The sequence below is a fragment of the Erythrolamprus reginae genome, chromosome 7 (genome assembly GCF_031021105.1).
Source record: "Erythrolamprus reginae isolate rEryReg1 chromosome 7, rEryReg1.hap1, whole genome shotgun sequence".
Taxonomy (NCBI): domain Eukaryota; kingdom Metazoa; phylum Chordata; class Lepidosauria; order Squamata; family Dipsadidae; genus Erythrolamprus; species Erythrolamprus reginae.
In genome coordinates, this window is record NC_091956.1 from 23438230 (window position 1) to 23446060 (window position 7831).

Sequence of the window (7831 nt, forward strand, 5' to 3'; positions counted from 1 at the left end):
GACCAATGGCAGGGGAAGGACCACGCGCTGAAAGGACCAATGGGCGGCGAGCGTCGCCGATTCCCTTCACTACGATTCGGCGTCCCCCGCCTTTGCGTACGAGGGCCGCGGGGGCGGGTTGTTGAGCCTCGCTCGGTTCCACCGCAGCCAATCGGAAGGCAGAAAGGGAAGGAGTAGCGCGGCTTCCGACGAACGAGCAAGCGCGATGCCTGTTCCTGTTTGAGAGAGGCTCGCCAATCGGTAAAGGCGCCGGGGGCGGGGCAACGGCGTTGGGCTGCCGAGTTTTTGAGAGAGGGTGGAAAGGAGAGAAGAGAGAGGGAAAGAAAAAGCACCACCCGCGAGTCTTTTCGTAGCTCTCAGCTCCGCCAAGGACCTACCGAAACAACAGGCGGGCCCGAAGCGGGGTGGCGGGGACGGCCATGCTGGTCGCCGGCACGGAGGGGCAGTCTCTGGGCTGAGTCCCCCGAAGCACATCCACCACCCCGGGAAGAGGAGGAGGAAAAAGCGCCTTCTTCAGCTTTAGCCATCAGGTAAGGCGACACCTCAGCGGAGAGACAAGAGAGAGAGAGAGAGAGCACCTTCCAATGCAGGGAGGGGGGTGTTTGAGGGGAAACGCTGAGGGGAAAAAAAGAGAGAATTACCCTGTAGGAGCCGGGCAAATAGAATCTCCCTCAGCCGCCAGTCCTGCTGCTGCTGCAGCCGCGCGGCTTTTGTTCGCAGGGCCGGCCTCGGTGAGGGAGGGGGGAGGGCGGTGTGTGAGGGGTTGCCTCGAGGCCGTTATTTTGCCCCCGCCCCTCCCCGTTGCCCCTAGAAACGGGGGAGGGGGCTCTCCTCCAATCCGGCCAGCTGCCCCCTCTCACTCCCTCTTTCCCTCCTTTTTTTCCCCTCCCCTCAGGCGACTTCGCTCTTGCACCCGGTCCTTCCTGAGGGGGGCCGGCGCGAGCGTGCGAGGGGAGGACCGACTCGGCCTTTCCTTCCCTTTTACACCGGGAGACGCCGAACTTTCTCCTCACGGAAAGAGGAGGGGGGCTCCGCTAGGCGACTTTCTCCCCCCCCCCCCAAAAAAAACCCCCCTCCCCGCGCGCCCTGAGGAGACCCGCGTGAGGATGTGGGCGTGACCTCTCCTCCCTCCTCGCTCGGCCCTGTCGTTCCGGCTGCGGTCGCTTCGCCTGGCGGGGCCGGGGGGTGAGCAGGCCACTCCCCGAAAACGGTGGCTTGCTTTTCCGGAGCGGGCGGAACGGCAGCCGGAGCCCCACACACAGACACACTCCCCCCCCGTGGGACTGCGGCGGGTGGGCCAGCCGTTGAAGCCGAAGGACACACTCGGGGCGAGAGGCGACAGAAGAGGCGTCGGGGAGCGCGTGGGTGCTGCTGGCGCGACACGTGTGGGTGCCCGAGAACAAGGGCTCTCTCTCTCTCTGTGGAGGGGGCGAAGGGGGAAACGGCGGAGACAATGGGGCTTTCTTCGCGGCGGCCGGCTCTTCTTCCACAGGCCTGACTTGCGAAGAATCCCTTTTTATTTTATTTTTTTTGATATGCGAGAGAAGGTCCCTTTGGTGTTCTGTTTTTGAGCTTGCCTCGTTGTCCTTGCAGACGTTTCGTTAGCCTAAACTAGGTAAGATCACCAGGGCTGGGTCAGGAATAAGATGTGGGGGAGTTAGTAGCCTGGTGGCTTCCCCTGTGAGAACTGGTGGGTGGTGGTCTTGGAGGATCCAATAAAGGAGGAATATGTGTAGCTCGGGGTTGAAATGAGGTGTGTTAGGGTGCTCTCTAAGCTTGCTCGTCTTGCAGATGTTTCACTACCCCCACTAGGTAAAGATAATCAGGGCTGGGTTAGGAATGGGGTTTCTTGGAGTTCATACCCTGTTGCCTTCTGTTAATATCGGTGTGTGTGTGGGGTTTCGAGGGTCCAATAAAAGAGGGATATTTGTAGCTTGGGGTAGAAATGAGGTGCCCCAGGGTGCTCTATGAGCTTGCTGGTGTTCTTGCAGATGTTCCACTATCCTAGCTAGGTAAAGATCATCAGAACTGGATCAGGAATGGGATGTGCTGGAGTTCGTAGCCTGGTAGCTTCCCCTGTGTGAATTGGTGGTGGTGGTCTTGGAGGATCTAATAAAGGAGGAATATTTGTAGCTCGGGGTTGAAATGAGGTGCTCTAGAGTGCTCTCTGAGCTTGCTGGTGTTCTTGCAGATGTTTCACTATCCTAGCTAGGTAAAGATCATGAGGACTGGATCAGGAATGGGATTTGCTGGAGTTCGTAGCCTGGTGGCTTCTCCTGTTAGTATTGGTGTGTGTGTGTGTGTGGTCTTAGAGGGTCCAATAAAGGAGGAATATTTGTAGTTCAGGGTTTGAAATGAGGTGCCCTAGGGTGCTCTCTGAGCTGCCTTGTGTTCTTGCAGGTGTTTTGTTAAGCTAGGTAACATCAGTGCTAGCAAGGAGTGTGGTTTGCTGTCAATTTCTGTTCTACTGTTTTCCCCTGCCAATATTGGTGGGGGGTCTTGGATGTTTCAATAAAGGAGAACATTTGCAGCTCAGCTTTGAAATGAAGTGTCCTAGGGTGCTCTCTGAGCTCGCTTATATTCTTGAAGGAGTTTTATTAAGCTAGGTAACATCATCAGTTCCAGTAAGATCGAGTCTGCAGAGAGGGACGGCATACAAATCTAATAGATAGATAGATAGATAGATAGATAGATAGATAGATAGATAGATAGATAGATAGATAGATAGTGTGATTTGCTGTCAATTCATATTCTACTGGCTTCCCTTGTCAGTACTGATGGGGGTAGTTCCAATAAAGGAGCATTATTTGTAGTGAAAGGGTCCTCTGAGCTTGCTGTTCCTCTTGCAGACATTTTATTACCCTAACTAGGTAAGAGTCATGAGACCTACTAAGGAGGGTTGTTCGGTGTCAGTTTATATTCTAGTGTCATGCTTGGGTGGAGGTAGTTTTAGGGATTCTTTGCTGGACTGTTTACTGTTGGCTTCTTTGGCTGTTTCTTGATAGGGGTATTTATTGCTTACTTGATTGTTGGTCTGAAGTTAACAGGGGTGGGCTACTGCCCAGATGGGGGGAACGCAGTAGGGTAGCGAAAATGGAGCTCCCTCCCAGAGCACCCAATTTGTACTGAAAGATGTTGAAAGAAAATGCATAAGCCATGCCCACAGTGTGGTAGTAAAAATTTTGGTAGCCCTTCATTGGAAGTTAACCTTGGAGTTACTCCATGCTGAACTGGGGGCTGATTACTGGTGGAGAGGTGCTGGAGTCTTTTTGTTCTCTTTTGGGCTGGTTGATTGTCAGTCACAAGGATACCAAAGATGCTAAGTGGAAATGAAACACTCCTCTCTTCCTCCTCCTAAACTGAGAGTTTATTCCTTCCTGAGTAAATAGAAATCTATTGGCGGTGTTGCATAAATAGGTGCTCAGAGCACATTTTATAGGGAACATCTGTTCTAATAAACTGTCAGCTGTCAGCAACTCACCTGTAGGAGAGACTTGAAGATTTCTAAATATGGACTCAAAACTTGGTTCCAGACAGTTTGTTTCTCATCCATTTAATGGAAATGCTGTTCTCTCTAGAAGTTATTCACAGTTAGAAACTTTAAGATGTCTATTACTGGTATTACAGTTCTTGTTTTGATATTGAAATTATATATGACTGGTAATATATGAACAAATGGTAATCAGAGATGGGGGTGTATTTCCTTGAAGTCTTTGCTTTTCTTACCTAAAGAAGAAAATGTTTGAAATAGTTGGTGCTTTATTTTTCTTCATAGATTTGCTTAGAATAGGAGTTGCTATTTTCCCTGTCATGTTTTCTCTTCCAGCTGATGTATTTCTTATGAAAAGAAAAATAATACTATCTGTCCCCCATCCACCTTGTCTTCAGTTTAATGATGCTCTGATGTTTTGCTTTTATTTCTTATGGGAAGAAAGATTGGAATTCTAATACAGTAAGATCTGGGAATCTATATATTTACTGCTCTTCAAATATCAGAGGCTGAACATTAGGTAATTGATTTAAAATGGATTTGTATATAATCACACACACACACATACAAAAATAATAGGTTGTGTTATAGACAATAATTTATTTGGACTGAGCAAATTTTTGTTTGCAAATTGTTACTATATTACAGCGCTCTTACTGCAGTTGTTACTACAGTAAGATATATAACAGCCTTTTAGAAAGTCTCAGAAAGTAACAGAAGTGCTAAAAACAATAGCAAGGACCAAAACAGAAATGTATTGGTTGGGTGTTGTTAATACGAATTGATACAGTGTTTTTATAGCTAAGAAATGATACATTACATTTATAGTAAGACATTCCAGTTTTTAGGGTGATATTTACCAATATATGAGGAGTTACTTTTCAGTTGACAAAAGATGATTTGAACAATATAGTTTTAAAAAGGAAAATGGAACAAGGGTGAATAAACCTCTTTATATTGTTTGTATGGGTGTTCCTCACTAAACAATCACTTGTTCATTAACATTTAGACTTAGCAATGGCTCTGAATGAGTGGTACTTCAGACAGTCTTGTAGTTACAACAATTGCAGCGGCCTTGCAATCACATGGTTGTGATCTGGGTGCTCAGTGACTGGCTCACAATTACAATGTGGTGTCCCACAGTCATGCAGTTGCCATTTGTAACCTTCACTGCTGGCAGTGGGAAAGTCAGAAAGTCAATGGGAAAGGCGGCAGGAGATCACAAGTGGTGACCATCTGTCATTACACTTAACAACTTTGCTTAAGGATGACAACGGAGGATGCTGTTGCTAAACACTGTGGTCAAATGTCACTTTTTTAAAATATATTTTTTAATTTTTCTCCATATTCAACATACAACATACATCTTTATATACCTTTAATACAACTTAATATGCATATCTCATTTTTCAAGTAAAATAAACTAGATGACATTCCAATTTTGCTTCATCTGTATCCATCTTTCTTCTATCCACTTCCCTCTTTCTATCCCAGGCGGCTGTTCCGCCTCTACTATCTATTTTCTTACTCTTTCTCCCTCCTATCATTCCCTTCTCCTTCCTCCTCCTTTCTTCTACTCTTCCTTTCTCTCCTCTTTCCTACTTCCAATCCACCCTCAAAATCCTTCTATAAGTGGATAATTCCATTACAATTACATGACAGACTAGAATGCTTCTCTTACCCTTCATAATCATCCCTCTTATTTCTAAATTTCCTATCTATTATATTTAAATCTTAACTATTTTAATTTGTGCTACTTTGTTTTACCTAGTTTTGTCTCCTGGGTCAACCCCCAACCAATTCAATTTTTGTTCCACATTATTTGCTATAGCTAGATTTTTACAAGCTAATTGTTATTTTTTGTGCTTCTTAGTTTTAGGCCTTATTACTTTCTCCCCTTTAATGTCTTAGCTCATCTTTTTGCTTTTTTTCTCCAACCATTTCTAAACACCCAATAAAAAAAAATCAAGATATAACTGTCAATTTAACCTGTGGTCTCATATTAACAATAGTATTATTCTCTTGTATCTTATTTTGCATCAATATCATCAGTATTGTCGTAGGCCTTACATTATGGTTTACTCACATTTATAGATTATTCAGATCATGTGTCAGGAAAACTTTGTATATGAAGGCATTAACTGTACAATTTGTGCTTACTTTCAACAATTATATTATAAATTCCCTTAATAGAAGTACTGTACATCTATCTGCTATAAGATACGAGATTGAATAAACAATCCTTTTTAAAAATTCCATAAGCAAATTATCTAATCCAAGCTTATGCCTCCTAAATCCAATCATATATCTTTCAATTAAGTCTTCACTATTAATAATCATAACAATATACGTGTGTGTGTGTGTTTTCTGTCAGATTTTTAAAAATTCAGCAAAAACATGTATATTATATATATATATATATGTCACATGTTTTTGCTGAATTTGAAAACTAAGGGAGACTAGGATAGATCTATTTCGGCCTTATTTTGGCCTCATCAGCTAGCCATACCCTCACTGGTATGTGTGTGTATGTATGTATGTATGTATGTATGTATGTATGTATATATATATATATATATATATATATATATATATATATATATATATATCAAGAATAGTCCTAAAAATGCGAGTTCCAGGTATATGTGTGAATGATGAGGCAGCAGCCATCTCGATCACCGGAACATAAAAACTTTAATAAAACAACTTAGCTTTCGTTAGCATGCTGCTAACTTCGTCAGAGTATTAAAATGCCATGGGAGACAATCACATTTATAAAGCATTACTCAGTCTGCTCATAGCCCGCGTCACTGGGCCACACCCTTCCCTCCCCTCTGCAGCAACCCCTAGTGGGAAACAAGGGAACATACTGGAGCAACACGGAGGTAGAGGGGGAGGGGCACAATGCAGGTTTAACGCAGGGGACAAGGGGGGATTAGAACAGTGCAGACCTAGGACGAGGGCATGGGCAAAAAAATTGCAAGAGCAGACATGTACCACCATAGAAAGTAACAACGGTAATGGGTGGAAGGAAGTAATATCAAATACCTCTAAAGCATTGCCTCGTAACTCCACCTCCTCCCTTGGGGAGGGAAATAGGCAACAGACACGAGTAAAAGCGGTAGTTCCCCCTTTAACCAGCATGATTAAGCCTACAATTAGGCTTGCTGCAGAGGGGAGGGAAGGGTGTGGCCCAGTGACGCGGGCTATGAGCAGACTGAGTAATGCTTTATAAATGTGATTGTCTCCCATGGCATTTTAATACTCTGACGAAGTTAGCAGCACGCTAACGAAAGCTAAGTTGTTTTATTAAAGTTTTTATGTTCCGGTGATCGAGATGGCTGCTGCCTCATCATTCTCACACACACACACACACACACACACACACACACACACACACACACACACACACATATATATATATATATACACACCAAATCATAATACCAAAATCTGAGAAAAAATAAAATATACAAATAGTCACTTTATTGTTGATTCCCTAGCATCCATACTCGTCAGAAATCTTTCATTAAATTATATCAACTTCACTAGTTGTTCACCTGATAACCAACATAGACAGCAGTGATAGCTTAAAAGATTTTACTTTCTTCCACCAGTTAATTTATACCTTTATTTAGTACAGCCAAACTTTCACATCATTGCTCTGTCAATTAATTTTTATTCACTATTCATAATAATTATAACTATATAATATACCATAATATTGAGAAGTAACAGGTAAAAAAAATCTGTTTCTTTTCTTTTTTAAATCATCCATTTTCATGTTTCCACCCCACTTTTCTTAACTCTTTCCCCCCCTTTTTTTTACCTTTATATCCCGATCTTCTTTTACTCCAAGCTTTTTCCCTCCTATTAAATAGTACTTGCCAATTCTACCTTTATTTTTTCCCCTCTCTCCTCTATGTCACCCCCTTCTTTTTTAATTGTTTCATTCAATGCCAATATATTCTCCCAATTTTCTTTTGATTACTGAAAAACCCTGTAAAATCATCATGAATTACAATTTGTCTACTTGCAATGTCTTTTTTCTTTTTATCACTATAGTTTTCATTCTTTTCAATAGCTCTGTGTGAAAACCAGTCACTTTTTTCATTGCTGTTGTAACTTTGAACAGTCACTAAATGAATGAAAATAAGTGAAGAATACCTCTTTCCTATTTTCCTGATGTTTACTTTCCTAATAGTATTTGTATCTCATAGATTCTTTAACAATTCTAGACTTTGAGTCTGCTCTAGATATTAGCATTACATTTTGCTTATATGTTTTTCCTGTATTCATGTTGGTGCAATTATTTATAAAATCCTTATAGATGATAAATGA

The 7831-nt window shown here is 42.8% G+C and overlaps 1 protein-coding gene across 2 annotated transcripts in view; it reads left to right on the forward strand.

Annotated features, from left to right (window-relative positions):
* The first annotated feature begins 289 nt into the window (after nucleotides 1-289).
* The window catches only part of FRYL (FRY like transcription coactivator), a 204614-nt gene continuing 197072 nt past the window's right edge, over nucleotides 290-7831 (forward strand). Inside the window, exon 1 of one of the 2 annotated variants that reach the window (XM_070757172.1) lies at nucleotides 290-530. The gene's annotated coding sequence lies outside the window, so the exon portion shown is untranslated. The remainder of the gene's footprint in view (nucleotides 531-7831) is intronic. The other variant, XM_070757171.1, reaches the window with a different exon arrangement.